The 27,500-nt window shown below is 38.2% G+C and overlaps 1 protein-coding gene across 3 annotated transcripts in view; it reads right to left on the reverse strand.

The window, feature by feature from the left end:
* Kcnip4 (potassium voltage-gated channel interacting protein 4) overlaps positions 1 to 27,500 on the reverse strand; it is a 1,082,012-nt gene that overhangs the window by 493,742 nt on the left and 560,770 nt on the right. The window lies entirely within an intron of this gene.

Consider the following 27,500-nt stretch of genomic DNA (forward strand, 5'->3'; position numbering starts at 1 on the left):
TGAAGTTGATGGTTGAGTACTTATTATCATGATGTTGCCTCATAGATCCTAAAAGCAACTAGTCATACATGAGGCATGTGATAAAACATCACCAGAGTTAAGGAGCCAACATTTATTGTGGCATTTTAAAATATCCCTTGAAATTTCTGAATTAATAAGAATAGAGATATGGGAAAAGTTCTATTAATTTGCATTCTAAGTGAGTAGATGGGGTAAATATTGTATATGCTATGATATAAGAGAAAAGGGATGATGTTGGTATAGCTTTGAAAAACAAAACCAAACCCTATATTTGGTCCTGGAAAGATAGCTTCATCAATAAAATCTGCATTTGATGCCCAGCATTCATGTTGCAGAAGTGTGGCCTGTATATATAATCTCAGTGCTGGCAGGATAGAGACTGAAAGCTCCCTGGGGATTGTTTTCCTGCCAGTTTATGCAAATTGGCAAGCTCCAGATTCAGTGAGAGTCAATTTTTGAAAACATAAGGTAGACTCTGATTGAGAAAGACACTGATAGCGACCTCTGTCTTCTACACACTTGTACTTACATGTATGTATACCGCTTCTCCCATGTGCAAACACACATAAACATACATACACATGGCCACACACATATACAGTCTGCATGTAGCTCATGAGATTGAAGAGGAAGTAGCCCCTAAGATCCCAGCTCCAATAGAAGACTTTACAAATGATCTATGCTTAAGAAACTAACAAAGTGGACAAGAGGCAGGTATTCTAGCTAAAAAAAGTTTCACAATGTAACTTTCAGGATACTTGCTCAGAACCCATAGCAACAATTAAATTATCCTTTGCTTGTCTCCAGAAAAATGAGCACATTTAATTAAAGTTACTCCTACTACTGTAATTCTAATCCTATATATCCCTATAGTGCAGTTTACTCAAAATCACAGTTACCAGCGGTAATAAACCCATTTCTGCTTCATTTTTGGCTATAAGGGTTTTGGAAAGAAAAAAAAAAAAAACGTGAAACTAAGACGTTTCCTTACAAAATGAGATGAAGCTGCCCTTTGATGAACTGAGATATCAAAATGGGGATTCTGGTTGCTGTTTTCTTCTTTCTTCCCTCACCACCCCTCTCTTTATTTCTTTCTTTCTTCCTTTTTTTGTTCCTCAAATTTGTTATGGCACTAACACAGAGAAGAAAAGCAAGAAGCTTTCTCTATATTCTTTTTTTCAGAGTCTTAATTACTTATACTGAGCAAAATCTAAGCTTATCTCAATATGTTCTTAATTATACACTGTTCATTCATTTGTTAAATTTGTGGCCTGGGTACAATACACTGTGATATGGGTCATAAAAATCCTATTCCTGGTACTTGCATAGCTTGGAATCTATTAACACAAAATTGGGAAGTTAAATAATGTGTATAGAGTAGAGTGAGCACTATCCTACAGGTTAGTTGGCTAAGCACTTTATATAGATCCTCTCACTCTTGTCTCACATAAGCCTATGAGTACGTGTAAAGTCTTCCTCCCTGCTTACAAGGTAAAGTGAAGAGCAAAGACCGTGGTGGGTTAGGATAGGGACACCCACCTGAAGAAGATTTACCTAGACCTGGCTTCAGAAATCAGAAGTTAATGTTGATAGATGCAGTTACTAAGGACTGCAGTCCCAAGCCTCAAGGGGTAAAAACCTGTAAGGAAGCATAGAAAGTTCCACCAGAAAAAAAGAGAGTCCACATAGGAGTTAATGCCAGTAGAGGAGGTAAGGCTAGATCCACTGCCAGATGTACAGGACTAGCTGATGGTTTTACTGGATGGTTGAGTTGGTGCCTGGTTGCATGGGAAGGGTAATTTATATTACATGAGCAGTACAGAAGAAAATTAGTCTTGCTAGAGAATTTACTCTGAGCCTGAAAAAGTTAATGTCATCTAGAATCCTTGCCTAAGTATTCTCTGGAAGCTTTTTCTCTCACTTACTAGGCAATGTCCTATTCCAACACAGACTGAGCATCAGTGGACACTTCCTTGATCCAAGAGAAGCAGGGCTATGGATTTTCACTGAGCAAATAAGAAATTGACTCGATTCTACAAAACAAACTAAATAAAACCATAACACACCAGATGAGACAGTGATTATTTCCATATTCTGAGGAGATGGTGGTCCAGGTTTATGAAGTAGGCACTAGGATGAGGAGGAGAATGGGGTCCCAGAGGTTTCACTGCCACTTTAGAGCCACGTGATTGTGCAGTGAGTGATGAAAGCACTCAGAACAGAGACTGCCACATTGTAAATGCTCAAAAAACACTAGCTAGAATTGTTGCTATTTGTTGAACCCTTTTATACCCTGATTGCCATTTTAATTGCTTCATATGACTTATCTCAATTAATCCATATATCTCAATGAGCTGAGCACTAGTACTCAGTATTCTCAACTGCTGTGTAGATAAGAAAGAAGGAGATATCACCAGTGGAGTTGAGTTCTGTAGAAAATATCTTGATTATGCAAGCTCATGAGATTTACCATCATCTTCAACAAAAGTCATGTACAAAAAATTCCCAATGTCACATACAAACATTAGATGCTGATGGCAAGATGGTTTAATAGGTAAAGTGATTGAAGAACCCATTTAAAATTCAACTCGATAGCATATGTTTGCAATTACAGTACTCCTACAGTGAGATGGAAACAAAGACAAGAACAAACCTAGATGACAAATCAGCTATCTTATCACATACAGCAGCAAGCCACAAAGACAGACCCTGTCTCAAACAAGATGAATGATGAAGACTGATACCAGAGGCTATTTTCTGACCTCCATACAAGTGCCATAGAACATATGTGCCTACACTCATACATACACAAGCATGTAACACATACAACACAAAAGTTAAATCCCCTCAGTTGCCAAGCCTCACCCTCCACTTTGCATAACTAGATCACCTCCTCAATGGGGAGGAAGCAGTTACACTATGTCCAGGTTTCAACAGGTTGTTCTGTCCCGAGGAACAAGCAAAGTGACAGAGACACACAGGGGCTCTCTCTTAGTGCATGCATATTGTCTTGCAGGTACATGGGAGCAATAAAAACCAGAACAAGACTAGTGCATTGACAAGGACCGGTAACTTGATTTACATGGGAGTGCAAAAATGCGAGTAGGGGTCAGAATGACATAGGGAACTTTCTAAACATGAATCTCTGGATTTTTCCTGGAGATTCTGAGTTAGTAGGTCTTAGGTAGGTAGAGTCTTCAAATCTCCATCTTTATCAATTTTAAACACAGGACCTCTATAGGCCACACCATGAAAACCACTGCATTAATCTTCCCAAACATCCTCAACTGTATAAACAACAAAGCTTCCAGGGTGAACTTCCCCCAGGAATTATCAAAACTTTAGCATGTTAAAACATTTTGCTAACTCGATATAGTTAAGAATAGGTGGGGAGGGAGCCTTCCATTAGTTTCTTAAAATTCTCCTGTAAGTTCCGCTTATTTATTTACTTTTTGTCAGAGAGGAAAAGATTTTTAAGACTCAGTTATAAACTGATGCAAGTTTCTTTTTCATATTTAAAGTCATTTTTGATGATTTGGTCCCTGTATTCATGACAGCTTTATGTCACTAGGGAGCTTCAGATGCAAACTTTAATGGAAGCAGAGCCTATGGAATGTCCCATGGGTTTCTTTCTGCATTGCTCCAGATCATGTCTTCCATCATGAGTCTGTTTCTGGAACATTCATGCTTTATCTTAGAATATAATTAGTTAATTGAGAGAGTAGTGTGCAGTACTAGTATATAGTACCAGAGTACAGAGTACAGACACCATAGTGTTAATTTATTCACCACAGATAGTAAATAAATACCAGCTGATTAATGCAAATGTTTTTTAGTGTGATGCTATTATAGATAGAATAGATATTTCTCCTTTGGATCCAATAAAAAACAAACCAGCAGCCACAGTGACCCCTTCCCCATTATCCCACAAAGGCTAATTCTTATCTAAATCAATACAATTAAAGTACCAAAAGTTGTCTGATGTATAACTCATTTATTATAAACTCATATCGGTCTCAAATAACTGAAACAAGATTATTTATGGCATTGTTAAACCCAGGGACAATTTCTTCAGCATTTAGTTTAGCTCTACATAATGGCAATCTGAGTTGCAGATACATATTTTGTCAGATTTCATTTTAAATATTGTCCCTTCCAACCAATTATTCCTCATTACAGCTCACATGGCATACTTCTTCCTAGTAACAGGATATAAAATTGTTCATTCTTTTGTGGTAGCCAAGAAATACATGAAAAGTAATATATAATAATCCTCTTGACAATTACTCCTGCTGCTTAGATCTTATAGCTTAATTACTAACAACTCTAACATAATCAGTTGTTAATAACCTCAGTTTTCAACAGGAATACTTTAAATGTAATAACCATGAAAATCATATCCAGCCAAAATTAAATTTGAGTAATAATTAAGTGTATATTTTATTTGAGAAACATATACAAGATAGGGCATTAGGTAGGCCACATTGACAAGAAAAATTATCATCGACTAAAAGGAAATAGATTGAGAGTGTTAGAGGTAAAGTTTAATGAGTGAATCGAATGGCATGATATCCTAACTTCATTACACCTACAGCCAGACACATATTAAAACACTTTTGTAGAATTATCAGAACAAATCACTCAGGCATGATTCACTGGTACATAAATCAAGAATGAAACCTCTCTAAGTCACGGTACTGTCACACATTATTTCCATATTTAAACACATTTATTTACTTTTTAAAGGTAACATACAATCAGTGGTTTTCCCTTTGGCGTTTTTGTACATATAAGTCATTATACTTGGTTCTTTCTAAATAACAGGAAGACATCTCAAGAAACACATCTTTAAATGATTCCATCACTTCAGAAACACCATAGCATACACTGAAACAAGAACAGAATGCAGCTCCGTGGGTAGGGTGCTTACCTAGCACTCAGAAAGCCCTTGGTTCTATCCCCCAATATCTCCTAAGTCTGGTGTGTTGGCACACACCCAGGAGTGTAAGCAGGACAATCAAAAGTTCAAGGTCACCTTCAGGTACGTACCAAGTTTCAACCCAACCTGATATACTGGAGAGTCAAAATAATATGGCCTTAATGTGGTGCCATGTTGTAAGCAAGGGATAGGTTAACATAAAATGCACCAAGTAGTTCCAGATGAGTGACCACAACATACTGTTTTCCTGGAAATGATTGTTCTTGCATACTGGGGAGGAAGAGATGGCTCAGTGTGTAAAGATGCCAGCAACCATAATTAATGGCCTGAGTTTAACACTCGGGACCCACATGGGAAAAGGATAGAACCTGCATCTACATGTTGTCCTCTGATCACATTTGTACCATAGCGTATACATGCTTGCATGCATACATGTGTCTAGCTTTGTGGTCACTATAGTCAAGGCAGGTCTAATGAGCATTGCCTTTTTTATATTATAAATCCTAGTTGGATATTTTATTGGCTCAATAGCTTTGCAGAAAATACCTCTTAGCTTTAGTCATACTACCTATACTTTACAGAAGGTAATCACACCTCAGTCATCACTGAATTGGTATATATATAAAATATGTCAGGCCACACAAAATAAACAGTAAGCAAACATCTTTGTAACTAGTGCTAAATTTCCCTGCGGCAGTCACTATGGTTATGTTGATCTCAAAATGCCCCCAGAATCTTGTGCCATATATAATCTAAAGCATTCCCTCAGTGCCAGGTTCTAAGGTTCTGTGAAAGCTTCTTCTCACTCTTGTGCTCAACCCTCAGCATGACTTTTCAGAGTGATAGGAATATGTGATTCTATCACTTCAGTTTTTAATCATATCTAACTCACTATGGAATAAAAATCTCCAAATCACTCAGAATCACAGAATCACCACCCTGGTCTGCTGGGTGGCTTTCCAGCCTTACCTTCTGAAAACTACCTGCCATTTAAGCATCATTTTAAATGTTATTGTTTATGCCTACTGTTTCCCAAGCCTTTCTCAGTGTTGCCTGCTTTCTACTGTGTAATAGTCTTAACTACTGTCCTTTCAAGAAAAATGAACTGGTTGTCTTCATGTCCTCTCTGCAATACCATGAGCCCATGGAGGCTAGATTCACATCTTATTTATCTTTACTAATTCAGTATTTATTCATGTAGCTAGAATATATTACTTGATCAGGAAATCAAATAATAGGTTTATAGAAAATGCATGGGAGGAAGGAAACTGGGAAGAACTGAGCAATACCTATCTACAGGATTAAGGAAGATTTAAACATTATAGGCAGCAAATGGAATCATCATATCTAGATCCAGAAATCAAAGATGAATTTTTCACATGAAGCATTATGCTATTCTAAAAACAACAAAAATGGCAAAAGACACTCATGTTTGCATCATGATGTGAGTTGTTTCGGACTTTTGGGCATGATAACTAACAACATTGGTCTCCAGGGAACTTCACCTGATGGCACTAATGTAGAGAAAGGGAGAGATGTTGAGTCAGTTTGTCAGAAAATTCAGAGGGATGACTGATAGAAAAGCCACCTGAATCAGAAAGCCCATACAAAGCCAGTACTGAACATTCTAAAGCAATTGTTAATCTACATAATTGTTCATTTTCTTTTACTTTCTACTTAGTGTTTACTGTGTTTAACATGCAAATACATATTATCTTCAAATGATAATTTACTAGCCATTGCTCACTGATATATTAATCCTTCTAAATTGTTATTATCAACACCATCATCATTATAATGATTGAGGGTTTTGTTTTGTTTTGGATACAGACTCAGTATGTAGTTCAATTGGTCTCAAACACCTGATCCATCCGCTTCAACCTCATAAGTGTTGGGGTTGCAGGTATGTACCACTGTGCCCTGTTTTCCTTTTATCTGACCAAATCAAACTTCTACAAGTCAGTGTTGGGAACAACTGGATCAAAATTCCATATATCTCATTCCCTAAGGACCCCCAAATCTTAATTTGATATTGTCACAGGTAACATCATTATGCTCTTATGAGATTCTCCAGACTTCACAATTCTTGAGGAGATATTTAAAAGATATGGATAAAGTGGTTTAGAATTATTATGAAGTGGAAATGCTTGGAATTAGTAGGAGGAAAATATTATAGACCTCTCAAGATTACTGAGTTTTTTAAATTGGCTTAACAAAATTTTGGACTTGATCAAACTTTCAATTCACATGTCAGCTACACTTTATATAGTTTTAAAATGCCTGATGAATTTAATATACACTTAATTAACACATTGTGGTTAATTCAGGAATCACCCTGAATAATTAACATAAAATCATTAAAATATATTGGCTATTTAGTATGTACTACAATTCATTTTTAATCATTCTTCTTTTGCTCCCTGAGGGGGCAAAAATTGCTGAAAAATCAAATGGCCAAATATGTACTTACATCAATCAGAATTTTATTTCTTTTAGTAATGTAAGAATTCCAACAAGCTTTTAATGAAGTCATATATCTATCATAAATGAAAGCGGCAAGCTATGGCTATATAAAACAGAAGGTAAATGTGTGTTTGCAATCAGTTCATGAGCACCAAAAGAGGCCATGCTTGCAAGCCAAGCCTTGGCTACAGCTATGGTTCATGCTATGACCTGAATTTTAGGAACTGCCTTTTACTACCACTTACAATCTCTCATGCCTTAAATGGCGATATTTTATTTGTACTAAAATGTGACTTTATTTGTATGTTAATAAATAAAGTTGCCTGGGGGTCAGAGCTAATAGCAAGCTATAGCAGAGCTGGGCATTCGTGGCACAAGCCTTTAATCTCAATACCAACCATAGAAGACCTGGAGGTCTCTACAGACAGGCAGTGATGAGGCAGTCATGTGTTTGGGTTTACAACCAATGAGAAGGCAGAACAGAAAGACTATATAAAGACAAACACACAGGAAGTAGGTCTTTTTCAGAGAGGTCTCTTGGCTGAAGAGGCTAGCTGCAGCAGGAGGTAAGGCTCTTAGCTCTGATCTCTTCGCTTTCTTCTTTGCATTGGTTCTGTGTTTCATATTTAATAAGATGGTTGGTTACATCTACAGTACCACACACCAGGATGCCATCAGGATCAACTTGTCAAACCTCTGTACCAGTAAGAGCAACAACAGATGGAATTTTCAGAGCCATGTCCTGTTTGGCAAGCTCCTCTGAAAATGGTTGATGATTAACATCATTTGTATATCCCTAGGAGTTTGATAAGTAGCTTGGCAGCTTTCTGAGCCTCACATAGAACCGTTCCTCTTCTACCTGGTCAACCAGAAATATAAATGGATCACTGGAGCTTGATGTGGCTGTCCAAGGTTATACCTACTCTTTATCACCTGCTGCTTGAAAAAGAGATCTTGGAATACATCTGATGTTCTCCAGTAACCTCACTACTGTGTACATTGAAATAAACTCTAGCTTTTCAGAATCACAAGAATTACACCTTGTTTTTCAAAGAGTTTTTATCCTCTTAACATTTTTGTAAAATGCTTCAGGAAAAAGGGGTGATAAGAAGACAGGTAAAGCAACACAGAGGCTGTGTTATTCTTCTCATTTGCTTCTATAAGGATGAAAGGGTAAAGAGGCAGGGTGAGTCCATGTGGAGAATAAACCTTCTGTATTGTCAGGGAATTTTAATTATATGTTATCTTGGCCTTTATTACCTGGGGCAATTAACACCCCATGAGTCAAACCCATCTATAAAATGTGATTCTTTTTCCCTGAGGTAGAAATGACCCTATAATTCTATTAGATAAATGGGGTCTTAGCATCACAATTTCCTGACTTTGAAAGTTTGAAATGAGATTATAGAAATATCATTTCCTATCTATTTTATCAGCTATTTACTTATTTTTATACCATCTGGAGATTTAAGTATTGCATGCATTACTGCATTGTCGTTATTATTGCATTCAACAATGAGAGAGAAAAAGAAATAGTACCTTTTTTTCTTCTAGAACTCTGTTGCTTGTATAGTATCCTTTGATATTTGTTCTTGTAAAGTGAAGTTTGTGGGTGAACTTAAAATTCATTTGTTAGAGCAGGAACATAGGGAGAAGCTTATGCTTCCACAGGTTTAATCCTTTGATTTTTATATTGTTACTGAAAACCCTCTCAAATTTATGTGTTTCCTGAACACAAGACAGATGAAGAGTCATTCAATCTGAAATTGTTTAGAATAGAGTTATATTTAATCCACAAACAAGCTAAATAGAAAGCTGAATGCACCCCTATCTAGCAAGAAGATAAAAAGATACTCTGAAGTTTGCTAAATTGCTAATGGCTGTGTGTGTTTAGCAAGAATGGGATACAACTGGAACAGATGGCATAACGAGTTGATTGGAAGAGTTAATTGATGACATGATGCAAGAAAAAAAAAACACATGAAAATACATTCAAGACCATGGAAACTCTCCTGTAATACTTCAACTTTGCTCTAGTTACAGGCAACAATGAAAAATGCCAAAGGTGAGACTAAAGGAAAACAAAGGCTGTCTGCTCTCATCCTCTGAGTCCTCTCAGCTGCATTTGCTGACAGTTTTTATCATCTGCTTGTAATCCCAGCAACGTAGACAAAGGTATCAGTTGTCAAAATAAGGAAGACCAGTCCACAGATACATGCTACAGCATGGAGAGACCCCTGTCCACAACTCTGCTGGGAATTGATACTCCAATCCATACAGCTAAGCTTCCACTCATATCTAAATGACTAGCTTGGCCTTACTGCTCTCCTCTCAATTACAGAATCCCTCAGTTTTACTTAGAAAGTTTCCTAGGAAGTTGCTTTCCTGGATCTCTGAAAGTTACTGTCTCCTGGATGTCTCATAGGAACATGTATAAATACCCCATTACATTTTTTTTTAGTTTTCTTTGATCTTTGAGTTGCCTAGTGCTTGTTAAACATCAATGAATGCTAGATCCCTTCCAAGGTGAGTCACCTTCTACTCATAGGAACATCTCTTCACCTAAGAAAGATATACAAAAATACAAAATACAGTATAGCTAAAAAGATCTTTTCAACAACAGTCAGCTCAAGACCACTAAAAAACTAATACATTGTGGTAGTATTCTTTCAAAACCAGCTTAATCAGATTAATGAATACCAAAACAATGTCATTAGTTTACGGCCAATAATATATTAACTAGCACATCATAGAATAGATTGCTATTAACTAGAATAAATATGTGAATATTTAAAAAATTTAAAATGTATTATTTTGAAAATTTTTATTAGTTATGTTTATCTGTATTTTGTTTATGTTTATGGTCATGACTGAAAATGACTTTCTTGCTGTAGTTCATGATTGAAAATATTGTTTTCTGAACCATTATCTGAGCACCCAGAGAATAAAGAAGTTTCTATAGATTACCTTGATGAAACCGCAATTTTGTTTACTGAAATAGATAATACATCAAACAGGAAATACCATATAAACACAACAAATACATTTTGATCTGATAAGCCTGGGTTTTGCAATGAAGGCTAGTAAGGAAAACTCAGAACTACTCGGTAGGACTGAACAGTGACAATGTAATAAATATAACTAACAGATGGCCAGGGCTGTGCTGGGAGGAGGGAGCATAGACTCAGGAATGAGCCTCCGCAGAAGCTAGCTGTTCAGGAGCTGGCTCACTCAGCAGCTAGCCTGCTCCATAGCTAATGTTAGGAACTCACTGCTCAGAAGTGAGGCTGCTCAGCAGCTAGCGTACTCAGACTGCCCTGATGAGCGAATAGCTTGCCCTGCTTGCCCTGGGGATAGGACACTGAGGAGATACGTTGCTCAGGAGATAGAATGCTAAAAACACAGTCTGACAAGAAAATGACATGCCTAGGAACAAGCCCTTTCAGGAGCTAAACTGAACAAAAGATAACCTACTCAGTAGCTAGCATAGTAAACAACTATCAGTAGCTTGTTTGAGGTTTAGTATATTCAGGGACTAGGTTAGCATTTGTTTACTTGGGATCTACCCTACTCAGGTGCTGGGAGGTTCAGGAGTTAGTGCTCAGGTACACTGGTAAATGGCAAAGAGTAGAGACTAGAGAGAAGGGTTTTGCTTTTGTACTACTATATTTCTTATTATTCCAAGGTCAGTAAGTTAAGTTGAGGTATGTCCATACCTGTTACATTATTTTCGCGGGACATCTAGGGAGGAAAATTCTAGGAGACACTTACTTTATGGTGCCCTTATTCTGTTTCCTTATTCTAGCCTGTACCCTATTCAGGAGGAAGGTATTGTCAATTATGCATTGTATGTGAGAGGAATTGTCCAGAATACAAGTGTAGAAGGCTCAAATTCTGTTAACTCTGAATTGAAAGATGGCCCTCTGACCTTGGAAAGAGATTTATGTCTTTATCTAATTCAAAGAACTCCTTTAGTGTCTTACTCTGCATGAATTTGCAAAGCAGTGAATTGGCAAGATAAAGAACCACAGCAGACTTATTTGTTATGAAATGTTTGTTCAGGAAGGAGAACAAAATAAAAGCCAGATGCAGCCTGCAGCCGGCAAGGTTTCAGCCTTGAATTCCAGCATTTTGTTAAGGCACTCTCAGTAGGACAGGGACAAATTGAAAACCATTTAAAGAATGATAAGGGAAAAGAAAGGCTTGATTTATGAGGCCAAATTTAAGGTGATAAATACCTATTACCAGGCTAAGAAATATCCAGGGGACATGATAAGAATCTACAAATATTGAGAAGATGTGAATACAGATAATAGAGAGGATTTCTTAATGTGTTACAAGATAAAACTGGCAGAAATAAAATGTTCAACTGCAGAAGATACCAAGAAGATTTTGGCAAGGGTCTTCAGAGGAAGAGGAGGAGTCAGGGAGAAAGGAAGAAGAGGAGGAAGAAGGAGATAAGAAGAGAGAGAAAGGGGGACATAGCAATGAAGACTAAAATAGAAAATATGTGAGGAAGAAACTAAAGAAAGAATTGAAATAAGAATGGATAGAGAATAAAGAGAGACACTTTTGTCAGGTCTAGAGGTGTAGATGGGTAACTTCAGCTACCCAGAAGGCTAAAGCAGGAGGACAGCAAATTCTCAAAATTAAAGGGGATGGTGGGATTAAGTCCATGTCCTCATTCTTATAGATTCCTCTGTCAAATGCAATGACAAAATATAATATTTCTAACAAGAAAATATATGTTAATCATAGTTTAATAAACAGAATTCACAGATGCCAAATTAAAAACACTGCATAAAATGTAAGCAACTATGGTTTGTGGAGTTACCAGGAACTATCACAAAGCAAAGAAAGGAGAAGGGAAGGGAGAGGGGAAAAGAAGAAAGAAAAGAGAAATGGAGAGGGGACAGGGGAACAATATTTTCTCATTGTATTTAGGAAATAGAAGCCATATTATTTTTGCAAGTTCTCAAGCATAATGAAAATCTCCCTATGAATCTGAGCCATGACAGGGGATAGCACCAACACCCTACCTTAGGGCACAACCCACCACTAAATCAGTAGGTGACAGTAATAGGAAGGTGAAGTGGCCATGCAGAACCATTACTGCTATTAAATCCAGGGCCTGGGTATAGGCTACCTGCCAACCTTTGGCAAGCTTGCTATCTATAACAGTTACTGTAATTGAAACTGAATTATAATGGTGACTTGGCACACATCTTTTCTGTAAAAACTGGACACATAATAATGTCATTAAAATAAGACTAACTGGAAAACAACCTATAGGCACATTGTTTCTTGTAGCTGGCATCTGACTTCATAAGGGATATTTCTAGCTTCTGCAGTAAATACCAAGAAATGGTGAAAATAAAGACCTTTGGATGAACCAGAAGGTAGGTGGCTGCTGAGAAGCGATTAGATGCTACTGAACTAGGTCCATTGTTTGTTTGTTTTTTTTTTTTTTTTATAACATATGAGGTAGAGATTCACACCCTGCATTTCATAAATTAAAAATCCCAGATCAAGGAAGTTAAATAATGTGTCCTAAATTACTTAATTAATGAAATAGGTCAAGAATAAATGGATTTTTAGGCTGCCTATCCTCAAAGTATATGTGTTATGCCTACCCAGCACATAGCACAAAACAAACACTGAATGTATAAGCACTGAATTGAATTGAAGGGAATGAATGAGATCTGAAAAGACTCATTAACAGCTTTTGGTCATGAGTTCATGAGACATGGTAAAATGTTCACCAACTATTGGATTATGTATGAACCAATTATGGTCACATTAAGAAATGATGCCTTTCCTTTTGCTGCCGAAGGAACTTTATCTTCTTGTTGTCATTTTAATTATCTCTACCATATATCAAGTTTTCTAACAACACACAATGTCCTAACACCTGGATACTTTCAGTAAATGCTAAAGTTCTATAACTCCATATATTGTCCCTCTATATGCTATATGGTAGGAAAGTTACTGATAAATAACACTGGAAGTCTAGGCTGGAGAGATGGCTCAGCCGTTAAAGGCTAGGCTCACAATCAAAATAACACTGGAAGTCAATGTACAGTGTTTATTGCCCTACAATAAAGAATGAATTGGGTTGATGGCTCAATGGTTAAAGTACTTGCTGTATAAGCTGGAGGATTTGGATTGAGGTTTTGGAACTCAAATGAAAGCAGGGTGAGTGAGTGTGCAGCCTACCTATAATCTCAGTGTTCATAGGAATAAACTGGAGAAGGCTGTCTAGGCAGAGTACCTGTATAGATCAATTCTGGGTTCAACTGAGAGACTGTGTTCAATATATAAGGTAGAGAGTGATCGACAAAGATTCCTAATATCAACCTCAGGCCTCTATTACACACACATAGAGGTATATATACTCACACATATGTGTGCTTGTGCACATTAAAATACACACACTGACATTTAAGGAAAATACAGATTAATTTACCCCTACAAAATACCGAGGAATAGGAGATAGAACTACAGTACTTACAGAAATTCTAATTTCATAGGGAGATAAAATATAGCTGCATGAGAAGGTAAATACATCACAGTATAATAGCCATTTAGGAGACTTTTTTCTAATAGATTTAATCCCTTAATATGTATGAAAATGCTAGTATGTTGTAGATTAAAGTTAGCCTCAAGCATACAAATGAACATGGAACCATTAATCTTATGAGTTCACAACCAGAGGGGAAGGAAAGTCTCTACACACACATTTCCAAACTAACATGACTGACAAAGGCAAGTGACATTGGGGGTTTACAGGAGGCCAGTTTAATTGCTGCTTTAAGTGGTACTGTGGGTTTATTTGGGAATACTTCGTAAAGGGGGTGACAAAGCTGAGTTTTGGAGAACAAGTAAATTTTCAGGCCCAAAAGGAGGAAACCTCCAAATAGGAAGACTATTTTGTTCAAATCATTGCAATTTAAATTACACAAGAATTTCACAAATTTTGATAACTAAGCAGTTGGAAGATAATAGCAGAATATTGCAGGCTGTGGTAACTGTGATGAGGAGGCATTGTCAGAAAAATGGATAACCGAAACCACCCATCTTCTCACAATTACTAGAATGACTAGAGATCCCAAAATCTCTCTTCAAATGGCAACTAATATTTCCACCACCAAACTGAACAGGTTCCTTCCTTACAGTAGAAGGAATTCATTAAAAATGGTGAATTCAAACACCATACCCTGAAGCATACCTTCTAGCTTAGGCCAGAATATGTAATTACACAAGAGCTTTTATTAACATTTCATAAATCATTTATTGGATAACTTAGGAGCTTAAAACTCTTCAAGAGCACTGTTACATTTTAGAAACAAATCATAATTGCAACAGTGGCATCACAGAATGATTAGTACAATGATAAGGAATGATGATTAGTTCTTTAAAATGCATAGTTGCAGAAGTTCATGAATGAATAATGGTGGTGTATCACATAATGAAATCTGTTAATCAGAATGAGTCTTAGAATTTCAGGACTACTACTGTAAAGTGTGCTTTGGAACCCCTGACTGTAGGAAATAAGGAAGAATTGAAGCTATAAAGGACTGTCTTAGTTTGATTTCTGTTGCTGTGATAAAACACTGTAACACAAATCTTAAAAGGTCTTATTAATAAAAACAAACCCAGAGCCAGGTATTGGGGTGAATGCTGAAAGATCAGAGAAATAGAACCAGCCACAGCTAACCTCGCCTCACCAGTTCCCCAGCTGATCTCATTTCCTCAAACTGGAAGCCTCTAGGTCCTCCTCTGAATGGATCTCAGCTGAACTGCTAAAAGCCTAAAAGCTTAACCAGACTCTAGTTCCTGCCATCACTTCCTGGGATTAAAGGCTTTTGTTACCACGCCTGTCTGTTTCCAGTGTGGCTTTGAAATCACAGAGATCCAGACAAATCTCTGCCTTTGGAATGCTAGGATTAAAGATGTGAGTGCCACCATTTTCTGGCCTCTATATCTAGTGGCTATTCTGTTCTCTGACGCCGCATGAGTTTATTAGTGTGCACAATATATTGGGGAACACAATATCGCCACAAAACACCCTGATAGAAAGCAACTTAGGTCCCAAGAGTTTATTTCAGCTAACAATTCCAGTTCATAGTTAATTATTATGGGGAAGTCAAGGCAGGAAATCCACACAGCTAATCACATCACGTTCATACTTAGGGTCAGAGAGAAATATGTACAAATAAATCCTCACTTGCTTACTTACATATACTCAGTTTGCTTTCTCCACTTTTATACAATTTAGGATGTCCCTGGCTAGGAAATGGTGCTGCCTGCAGTGGGTCTGGTCTTCCCACATCAGTTAACTCATTTAAGATAATTCCCCAATGACATTCACACAGGTGAAACCAACCTAGACAATCCCTCGTTAAAACTCTCTTCCCCAGTGATTTAGGTTGTGTCAAGTTGACAATTAAAGCTAATGTTCACAAGGGCTATTGCTCATAACATTTATGCTACAGAATTCTGGTTATATGAATTCCAAGAATTAAACAGTTGCAGTATGTGTTTTCCTACAGAAATAAACTAGAAAAAAATGAGTGATGTCATTCATTTTTTCCAGTTTACATGATTAAGAAAACTTAAAGTATAAATCTTCTCAAGGAGAAAATGAGAAATAATTTCACATTTAATCCTAGGCAAATTTAATTGAAGTCTCATAAAACATTCCACACGAATAGTTTCCAACAAAAATTTGATGTCCTTAAAGAATAACGAGTTTTATATCTTCCTCTTCAAACATAATCATCATTGTCATTGAACTTGGTCACTTCTGCTTCCTTTGAATGATTATCCTTTGCAAATGAATCTCAAAAAAATAGAGTGGCTCCAGCTTCCTCAGCATCTCCGTTTCTCCACATTGAGCTGTCTTTTGAAAATTGCTCTTGCTTCTCCCAGCCATACCTCACCTAGCTAGCACTTTAGAACACCCCAGTGGCTGATGCAGGAAACTGACAGCTGTCCTTTCACAGCTAAGCATGAATTAGGCAACTAAAATTCAGTAGATTATCTGGATTCTTCTGTGTCCACTAAAATTCAGTAGGTTATCTGGATTCTTCTGTGTCCTAGGCTCTGACTCATGTTTCCCACCTCTGGATATCCAATGGTAATTCACATGGAAAACACTGTACTGTCTTCTTGTCTGGTTGAGTTTCTCCTCTTGACCCTCATCTACTCTGACACCAGTTTGCTTCTTGTTCCTAGGATTCAGTTTTTTCTCCAATAGCCTACTAGCTCATTGTTTCTCCTGTATAGCTTATGCCTGTGTCATCTCAGAGAAATTATTGTCATGTTCACTTTCCTCAAGAATTTGCTGATTTTATGATGTAGCCTAGGCTGGCCTCAAACTTGTTATGTATCCCAGGCTGACCTCAAGCTTTCAGAAATCCTCCTCCATCAGTCTCCTGAGTAGTTATTCCTAGGATTACTGTCAAGAGCCACCATGCTGAGAAAGATGCTAGCGTTAAATTTGAATATTCCTGCTCTTTCCCCTTTCCCTGACTTCTCATTCCCTCTCCTGCCCCTTATCATTCCCTCTCTTTCTCCTCTCCTGTGTTATTTTTAACACCCTCTACCCCACAACAAGCACACACACTGCCCCTCTTCCACCATGCAGTAGAACACCTGGTGATACTGTAACATTGTCTCTCGGGGTTTCATATGCAAGTTGATATTTGTTCATGATATAAAATCTGTGCTGAGGAAGCTCATCTCCTACCTCCTTTCCTTGGAAGTCGAAACCTAATAAATGCTATTGCTTAAGCAAAACTCCAGCGTTGGACTTACTCAGTCACCAAGTAGTCTTGGAGTGCCACATACAGCCTAGGCTTCAGTCTAAAAATTACAGTCATTTTGTTGAGCTACGGGACTTCTCATGCAGTTTTCTTTCTCTACCCTATGTACATTTCCCTCATGGAGAATCTCTCCTTCCTTGTTTCCTAATAATCATTGTTTACCCTATCTGTATCCATGCAATTATTGGCCTTACTGTGAAATGTCGTCTAGTCCTTAGATGTTTATCAGTCCCCTTTCCTTTGTATAACCTTAGAATTTGTGAAATCCTACCTTTCACAGTAATTGCTGGTTCAGTGTATGTCTCCTCCCCTTAGTCTTACTCAGGGGGCAGAGCAAACTGTTGCCTCTTTAGCGATTGGACTACTGCACCACACACAAAAGGTTCTCAGCAAAAACAAGAGCACTTACATAGACAAAATTTACTACAATCTCAATGTCCTGCACTCTAACAGAACTATCAAGAATATAATTTCCAATGCTTGAAACCAAAGATTTTCTTGACATTCATGTTGTAAAAGCTATATAGTGTTGACCAGCCCATTGTGTATAAGTAAAATTTGAACAGTATGCTCGTATGCAGATGCTATTGTCCTATGCCCTGAAGTACAGCATATTGAGGACACAGGAAATTGACACTAACCCATTTGCTACTACCACATGCTTTGTAAATTAAGAGTTAATATTGAATATTATTAAAAATAAAATAATATCCAAATACTCTGATTATGTACTCTGAAAAGAATAAAACTTCCTCCAATATTTACCTTGGGCAATTCACCTAAGCTGTTTTCATGATAATGACTCCCCTTTATGTCTGCAGCGCAGAAGTCCCTTCACTACAAACTGCTTACCCACTACAGCCCTAGTCTTCTTCCTTGAAATATCTCAGAAATCTCTCAGTTATGATATATCTAAAGAAAGCTTTCATTTCTACCCTCAAATCTTCAGTACCCTCTAGCTAGGTTAAGGGTTCATTCCTATATTTTAATCCATATGCTAGGCATAGCAGTGACTTTCACATGAGCACAATTCTCTGCTTCATTCTGGCAGGAGCAAAGAAATTCTAAGGAAACACATGTGTGTCCCTCTTTTTGGTGATCAGACAACTGAGACAATATACCCAAGGACTTGGAATTTTCCCTGGCTATGAAAGAGAAATGCTTGAGCCCTGGTACAATAGCACTAGCCAGAGAAAGAAATTCTCTTCTGAAAAGGTATTTCACATAGTTTTAACAAATTTTTAAATTAACTTTTAAGAGGGACTGGAGCTGATATGATAGGCAGGACCACATCTTGTCCAGGATGACTTATTTATTCATATCTTTTCCTTTCTATTTAATCCTGAATCTCATGTCACTGACCAGAGAACTGGGAGGGGTTGGGGTTTATTTATTCCTGCTTTCAATGCAGGCACACTGAAAAACATCTTTTTGTTTGTTTTTGTCTCGCTTTCATACATTGTCTCTTACTGAGCCTAGCTTGTTAGGGCTGTCAGGGTCCAGGGTTTGATACCATCAAGCTCTGTCAGCGTTTTCTCTGCATTCATACAACACTTTACAAAACCTGCTTAGTCTTCATCCAAAAATCACAAACTCTTCTCTGGTCCCTGTAAAGTGCTGCACTGGGGGAGTTTCCTTTCATCTTGTTTGGCACTGCTGTTCCTCTTTGTGTCTTCTCATCCTGTCTACTTCAATCCAAAAGGGTCTTGTTTACTATATATCACCTCATTCCCATAAGCCACCCAATGACTTCATATTCTTCTTAGGATAAAATCTGGATTCATTATGGCTTACCAAGCATTGCCTGCCCAACATTTATAGCAATGTTGAGCCTCAAATATTTTCTTTGAGATCCTCTAACTTAAACATTTTTTTTAACCTTCTCAGAACCCATGCATGTGATGCTCCTTCTTCCTCTGTTCTTCTCCATCCTTTGCTAAGTTTGTTCTTTCTCAGAATTCTGTCTTTGTTCAAATGTTACTTCTGTAGAGAAACCTCCATGATCTCACTGTTTAAATGGACGGTACCTGAGCCCTACAGAAACACTTAATTTTTCAGTTCTGTTTTCATCATCTTGATTGCATCCTAACACAGTGTTCTTTAGCAATGCTTCCTTGAGGCTGCAGAGAAAATTCCTTCTCTAAAGTGCTTGGCCTGCAAACACGAGGATCAAGTTTGATCTCCTGAACCTATATAAAAAGCTGGTCATGGTGATATGAGTTTGTAATCCCAGTTCTGGGAATAAAGAGACAGGAGGCTCCCTGACTTCTCACCAGCACAGCCTAATCAGAGAGATGCTGATCCTAATGAGATACTATGTCTCAAAAAGCAGTGTGCATAGCCATCCTGAGAAACAATATCTTTTCTGACCATTGGCATCTACACACACACACACACACACACACACACATCTCTGCATAAATGAACACACATATGCACACATACAAATACTACTACTACTACTACTACTAGTAGTAGTAGTAGTAGTAGTAGTATTTTAGGTCTCATATTTATCTAAGTTTGTAACAAATGTAACCATTTTGGCTAAAGTCACTGTTTAATCACCATTTTACCATTTGCAACAATATGTACAATGACCAACAAAATACTGAGTGATTAAAAGAAATGACTTTTTAAGCCTTGATTGGAGTTGTGCTATCTTCACAGAAGTTAATCTACACACTCACATATATGTTATACTGACAGTAATATAGGGTATGTGGTTTTATTTCACTTAATTAACATACAAATCCAGTTCTCAAACTCATAGACCAATTGGAGAATCTAACCTGAATTCCTGAATCTCTGTGATTTGCTTTCTTCTATTATATTATCAAAACCAATTTTAAATATATTTACATTATACTTTTTTATCCAGAAAATTTTTTCATTCATTTTACACATCAAAGATCTCCCTCTTCCCTCCTCCCACCCCCTGAGCCTCCCCCTCCCAACCCACCCTCCACTCCCCACCAGAAGAAGGCAAGGTCTCCCATGGGGAGGCATATCCAGTAGAGGAAAGTCCAAGCTCTTCCCCCAGCCTCAAGGCTGCACAAGGTGTCCCATCATAGGTAGTGGGCTCCAAAAAGTCTGCTCATGCACCAGAGATGGATTCTGATCCTACCACCAGAGGGCCCCCCAAGCAGATCAAGCTACACAACTGTCTTGCCATGAAGAGGGCCTAGTCCAGTCTGTTCCATCCAGGCTCCACAGCCATTGATCCAACTTTATTGAGTTCCCAATAGTTTGGTTTGGTCATTTCTGCAGGTTTCCCCGTCATGATCCTGATGCACTTGCTCATAGAATCCCTCTTCTCTCTCTTTGACTGGACTCCTGGAGCTCTGCCTGGTGTTTGGCTATGGATCTCTGCATCTGCTTCCATCAGTCACTGGAGAAAAGCTCTGTGATGATAGTTAGGGTATTCACCAGTCTGATCACTGGGGTAAGACAGTTCAGTTCAGGAACCCTCTCCACTATTTCTAGTAGTCCAAGCTAGGGTCATCCTTGGGTATTCCTGCCTACTTCCCTAGCACCAGGTTTCTCTCTATCCCCATGATATCTCCCTCCATCATGGTATCTTTCATAGCTTTCCCACTCCATCCCTGTTCCAGCTCAACAATCCCACTCCCTTATGTTCTCACTCCCTATCCCCTGCCCTCTATTGCCCATACCTCATTCCCAGTCCAATCATGGAGATCTCATCTGTTTCCCCTTTCCAGGGTGATCCTTGTACTTCCTTGTACTTTAATATTTATAAATGTTGCTGCAATTTCAGTTGTGATTTTCTCCCACCAGGTAAATTAAAAAGAAAAAAAAAAACTTAATGATATATCTTGGAGTTCTCTTTTGTAAGATAAAAGGGGAAGGAAAGAACAGCAGACTCCATCAGTGCAAATCTCCTACATAAACCTGCCACAGTAAATTAAAGATGTGTTATGGAGAGAGAATGGATGCTCTGGTGTAAGACTCATGGCTAGTGGCCAAAAAGCAATCGTCTACTGTTCCTTAATAACTCAGTCCAAAATTCATGGGCATTTTATGCCGCTATTTATCATATCACTTTAGAGATAAATTACAGGAAATAACAAAGACTTTATTTTCCTAAATGTACTAAAACTGTTACAGAAGGAGTTCTCAATCCAAGAGCCCACTGTCTGGTGCCCAGCCACCTCAAGGAAGCAGAGACAAGTCTTACTTACAATTATGTCAGGTATGCATTTATCTTAAGCATGTGATGGACAAGCAATGGCCTAATCTTTCTCAAGATTAGGGCCAGAAACCAAGGGCTCAACATTCCCCTCAGCTTTGTGCAGACTGTGTTGTACTGAATAGATTCTTCAGTGTCTTAGTCATAAAAAGAAGATAATAATGTCTGTCTTCTAGGGTTGTGATGAGGAAAGAAAACGGCATGCCTAGTAAAATTCTCACTATGGAGTAGGCTCTAAAATAAATAAGTAAATTAAAGAGAATCTTGAGAATGCCCACTTTGCCACAGATCCAGGCATGTTGGGTAGAGGTAACTAACCCATATTTTAAGGACAAGCTGTGCCTGCTCTTCATCTTTAAAACTGCTTTCATTGGATAAAATTTGTGTACTATAAAATTCATTCATTTAAGTATATATTGAATGATTTAATCAAACTAACAGAGTTGCACGACTCTGGCCACAATCTTAGCATTTAGAACACTCACACCACTCCACGAGGACCCATGTACCGGTTTGGGGTCACTTCCTTCCCACTCACACCCCCAAACCCAGATCATTCTATTCCCTTCTGTACTGACTTGCCTTTTCTAAGCATTGAATATAAATTATATTGCATTGCAAAATACTGAGGTTTAACTCTGTGTTGTCGTACACCTGGCTGTGATTAATGAGACATGTTACTTTATCCTATCACAGTAGAATCATATGCCAGAAAACAGAGAGCTGAATTGTTTTCAGATTGTGGCCATTAGCAATACTGCTACTGTAATGCTTATTTAAAGAGACTTTTCTAGACAGCTGTTCTCATTTCTATTGGCTTAGTTGTTAGGACAACTCCCTTCTTCATAACCTCAGCATCCTAGCAGAAGAGAGACATTCTACACTGTGATAATTGTGTTCCTCCCTTCATTTCAAAGATTATTGAGTCACGGGGACCCATGGTATGTAAATTCCCAAAAATCCTATTCCAGGGGAAGAGAAGGCTTGGAGCTAGGCAGAGGAGGCACTGGTCTGCTAGGAAGAGATTTCATACGTTCTCACAACACATGGGATCACCTTACAGGTAATACTTCAATGCAATGGAAACAATGACTGATAATAATGGGGGTAACTGCATCCTGATCAGAACTATTCAATCATGAATTGTTGTAGAATTTATTTTAAGGTGTGCTACTTTTGTTTATGTTGCCTTTATTTAACTCTGTGAAGGTGAGTTACTGTGCCTGTTTAAAATAACTGATGATCTAATACAAAGCCAAATGGCCAATGGCAAGGCAGGAGAAAGGATAGATGTGGCTGGCAGGCAGAGAAAAATATATAGAAGGAGAAATCTGGGAGGAAAGATCAAGGAACTAGAGAGAAAGAAGAGGACACCAGGGGCCAGTCACCCACTCACAGAGTTAAGTGTAAAAGTAAGATATATGGAAGTAAGAAGAGGAAAAAGTCCAGAGGCAAAAGGTAGAGAGGGTAAGTTGAGAAAAGATGGCAAGAAAAAAAAAAGCCAAGGTATGGCTGAGTGTTTATAATTAAGAATAAGCCTTTGTGTATGATTTATTTGGGAGCGGGGTGCTGGGCCCTCCAAAAGAGGCAAAAAATAAACAACAACAATGAATGTATTTCACCTATGTTTAAACCTGTGCCTTACATTAATACCCATGAAAATGACCTGGGAAGTCACTGGATCCTTTTATTTATTCCTTTTACCAACATGAGAATTGTGACTAAATCTCCATTCTCTGCTTTTTAGCATTACTTGTCTCTTTAATGTACATGTTGGATACAAGTGTCTGAGTAACTTCCTGGGGGTTCTAGAGCCCAGGATTTTACCCTAAAATCATGGAGTGCTAATAAAATGAAAGAAATGTTTGTGAATTCAGAGATGCCTTTCTTGTAAGGAACACACGGCTGGCTCTCATACCAAATCACCAGAAACCACTGATCATTCAGCTCAGACACTGAAGTAGGGAGGAGCACATCTACACTTGCCTCTCTACCTCTCTTCTTTGAAATCCATCTGTGACCTTGAGAGAAAACTGCCTCCTTTTACATTGTGTTTGCTCTACTTGGGAACTGCAGGTATTGCTAAATGTTCTTTGCACTGGCTTCCACCTTCAAAAGCTTACAGTGTCCTTAGAAACTGAAAGATGTATAAGTAAAATGAAAAATACAATCAATGACTCCCTTCTTTGCCTCTAGCATTTTCCGGACATGACACTGTGGGAATCCAGGGTTGGTTGGTTATAGAAAGCACAAGAGAGAAAGCATCTGAACACTGGGCTACTATTTGCAGAGCCAAGAATTCACAAGCTGCAACTCTGCATGTGTCTCTTGTTTTTGAATATTTTTCTTGCATATCACCCTATTTATCTGGTCCTATTTGCTTGAGGCCATCTTTTCTTGGCATAAAAACAAATATTAGTGGTATGGAATAAAGGATATTGGTTTATAAAACATTCAAAAAGGTATAAGTCCAAGTGACCACCATTACCTTGTAAACAGTCCTTTGGGTGGGCATGCCTTCCCTCCCTCTCGGCTTTATACAGCCATTGCTTGGGGCATGTGTGAATATTCCTCTTCATAATTACCCTCTGCACTAGAGGGCAAGCAAATTTTAAGGTTATATATTTAAAACATAGCAGAAAGCAAAAAAAAAAAAAAAGAGTGATCGATACACACACATCAGTTACAAAGCTTTATAACACTTGGCCACAGATGCCAGGAAAACTGCATCTCTCTGTCATTTTGTTCCACAACCCATTTGTGACTACAAGTGGTATCAGAACATTCCAACATCCAGTCATGTCAATCCCAACCATGTACTTGTACTTATAATTCTCTGCATTTTATGCTACCCTGAGTCATATTAACAGTTTCATGGACTTCAACATTTACATAAATAGTATTATAGAATATGTATTATTTAGCAACTTGCTATGGTAATCCAATATTGTATCTGAGGATTTATCAACATAGTTATGTGAGTTCTACTTCAATATTCATATAGTATTATATTAAATTTTTAATAAAACATAACTATTTTTCTATTTTCCTGAAATGTATTTAAGTAATATATAACATTTTATGACTATATATATACTAGATAAAAATATTTTTGTTGTTCATTCTTTATCTATGCCTTTTGTGTGCTTATTGAGGTATTTCTCTAGGGTAGAATAGAATTTCCAGACTGCAAAAATTGTACAATTTCATCTTTAGCAGTTGTCCAAAGGGTTTGAATCCTTTTGTCTTTCCACTCAGGAAGAAGCTAGCACCAGGCCCTCATGTTTGCATTGAAGAAAATCAGAACAAGAATTTAAAACCACAGTATCTTTACTATTAAAGGCAAAGTAAGAAAATTGCTCATGTTCCTTTCACCTTTAATACTGTTCATGCAATTATACTCTGTGAGAGCTGACAAAGCAATATAATTTGCTGCAGGTACTCAGATGAATTCAGAAAAAGACAAAATGTGCATGAAAGCCATTAGAAGAATATAGTGTGATACAGAATCCAAACAAGAGAGAGGCAGGAATTGGGAAGAATTTATGAAAGCAGTCCAGAAGCACTTCACCAGGAAGACAAGCACAGCACCTTTAAGAATGGATAAAAGAAAGGAAAACTCAGAGCAGAGCAGGGGAAGGAGGAAGGAAGGAGGGGCCGAAGGAGGGAGGACTGAGGGGCCATGTGGAGTCACAAAAGAGAGTGGAAGAAACTAAGGTAGACAGGAAGGCAGACTAGTGTGAGTGTCTCATAGGGTGTTAAGTGCCAAGTAGCGGGAGTTGAGGTCTGATATATTGTGTTCTTATTATGTCAAAGTATAATAAATCTTCATCATTTTGTTGATAATTTTATTTTTAAAACTCCTTAGAGCAATTTGAAATCAAATATGTCCACATTTTGAATCAAGGCAGATGGCCATTTCATTTCCACTTTGAAACAAAGCTCTAGCCCTAGTTTTTCTAACATTCATGGGCTGACTGCAGTCAATGCTTGATTCGGGTCCTGGAGTTTTAAGAAGGGAAAACCATTTCTTAACTGAGAATATAGTCTCCTGAGGTGGCAACTTTGAACACACACACTCCTTCAGATCTCTGAATTTTATCAGGTTGGTTTAAAAGATTCATTATTTTACATTTATACCTAGCATAGAAAATTCTCAAAACATGACAGAAACTTAATACTGCCACTTGAAACTTAAAAGTTTAAAAGAAAAAAATTTTCCTGGGGAGAAAAGAAGGTAATGCCTGCTAATCAGCTTCAAATGTTTATGCTAGAGCGCCTCCTGGTTTTATTTTTTTATTATTCATTTTTTTAAAAGTTGTTGTTTCATTGTACAGACCAATCCCAGTTCCCCCTTCCTTCTCTCCCCCGCCCCCATCCCACTCTCCATCTACTCCTCAGAGAAGGTAAGGCCTCTCTTGGAGAGTCAACAAAGTCTGGTATAATAAGTTGAGGCAGGACCAAGACCCTCCCTGCTGTGTCAAGGCTAAGCAAGGTATCCCATCTTAGGAAATATGTTCCAAAAAGCCATTTCATGCACCCAGGATAAGTCCTTATCCCATGGCCAGGAGCTCCCCCAACTTATTTAGCCACATAACTGTCACCCACACTCAGAGGGCCTAATTCAGTCCCATGCAGGTTCCACAGCTGACAGGCCAGAGTCCATGAGCTCCCACAGGCTTGGGTCAGCTGTCTCTGTGGTTTTCATGATCTTGACCTCACTTGCTCCTGTGATCCCTCCTCCCTTTCTTCAACTGAAGTCTAGTAGTTTAGCCCATTGCTTGGTTGTGGATCACTGAATCTGCTTCAATCAGTTACTGGATGTGGGCTCTACGATAACAATTCTCTAGGATAGTCACTAATCTGATTATAGAGGAAGGTAAGTTCAGGCACCTCTCCATTATTGCTAGGAGTTTTAGCTGGTGTCATCCTTGTGGATTCCTGGGGATTTCCCTAGCACCATGTTTCTCCCTAAACCCCTCCTAAATGGATGTTAGACACAAAGCTAAGGATAATCAGGCTACAATCCACAAACCCAGAGAAACTCAGTAAGAAAGAGGACCCCAAGAAGGAAACACATGGAGGGCCCCAGGAAGGGAAAATAGTTGAGATCTCCTGGTAAACTGGGAGGAGGGGAGGAAGAAAAGAAAGGGTGGGGGATGGGAACAGGAAGGACTGAGATGGCCAAGTGGAGGGAAGCACAAAGAGGGAGAGCAATGAAAAAGGTATCTGGTTTCATTATTAAACATGCTTAATGTATCTGATTGTTGAATGAATGAGTATATTTATTATTGCTTAAGAATACAGACATACGCAGGCAAAGCCATCATTGGATTACGTGGGTCCCAATATGCACTTACACATTATATACAGTTTGGTATTTATATCACTAGTATTTTTCTCATATAAGAAGAAATCATAATTATACAGGATATGACTGTCTATAGTGTCACTAAAGACCTACAAGCTTATATTTATGCCCCACCACTCTTGTCATGTATTTCTGTCCCTTGCTTCAAGATAATTACCTCTCTCTAGGCACTGTTTGAGAACTGGAGGTGGAAAGAAAAGAGAAACCTGTTCTCTCTCTCTCTCTCTCTCCCTCTGTCTCTCTCCCCCTCCCCTGTGCTTGTGTGTGTGTGTGTGTGTGTGTGTGTGTGTGTGTGTGTGTGTGTGTGTGTTTGTGGTGGTATTGTGTTCCCCAAAATATTGTGTACCTTAATAAACTTATCTGGGGTCAGAGAACAGAAAAGCCACTAGTTAGGCAATGATAGCACACACCATAAAATCCTAGCATTCCAGAGACAGAAATCCACGTGGGATCACTGTGAGTTCAAGGCCACATTGGAAACAGCCTAGCATGGTGACTCACGCCTTTAATCCTAGAAAGCAAGCCTTTAATCCTAGGGAGTGATGGTAGAAAGCAGAAAGGTATATAAGGCGTGAGGACCAGAAACTAGAAGCATTTGGCTGGTTAAGCATGTGGCTGGTTAAGCATTTGGCTGGTTAAGCATTCTGGCTTTTGAGCAGTAATTCAGCTGAG

This window comes from Peromyscus leucopus, chromosome 10 (genome assembly GCF_004664715.2).
Source record: "Peromyscus leucopus breed LL Stock chromosome 10, UCI_PerLeu_2.1, whole genome shotgun sequence".
NCBI lineage: Eukaryota > Metazoa > Chordata > Mammalia > Rodentia > Cricetidae > Peromyscus > Peromyscus leucopus.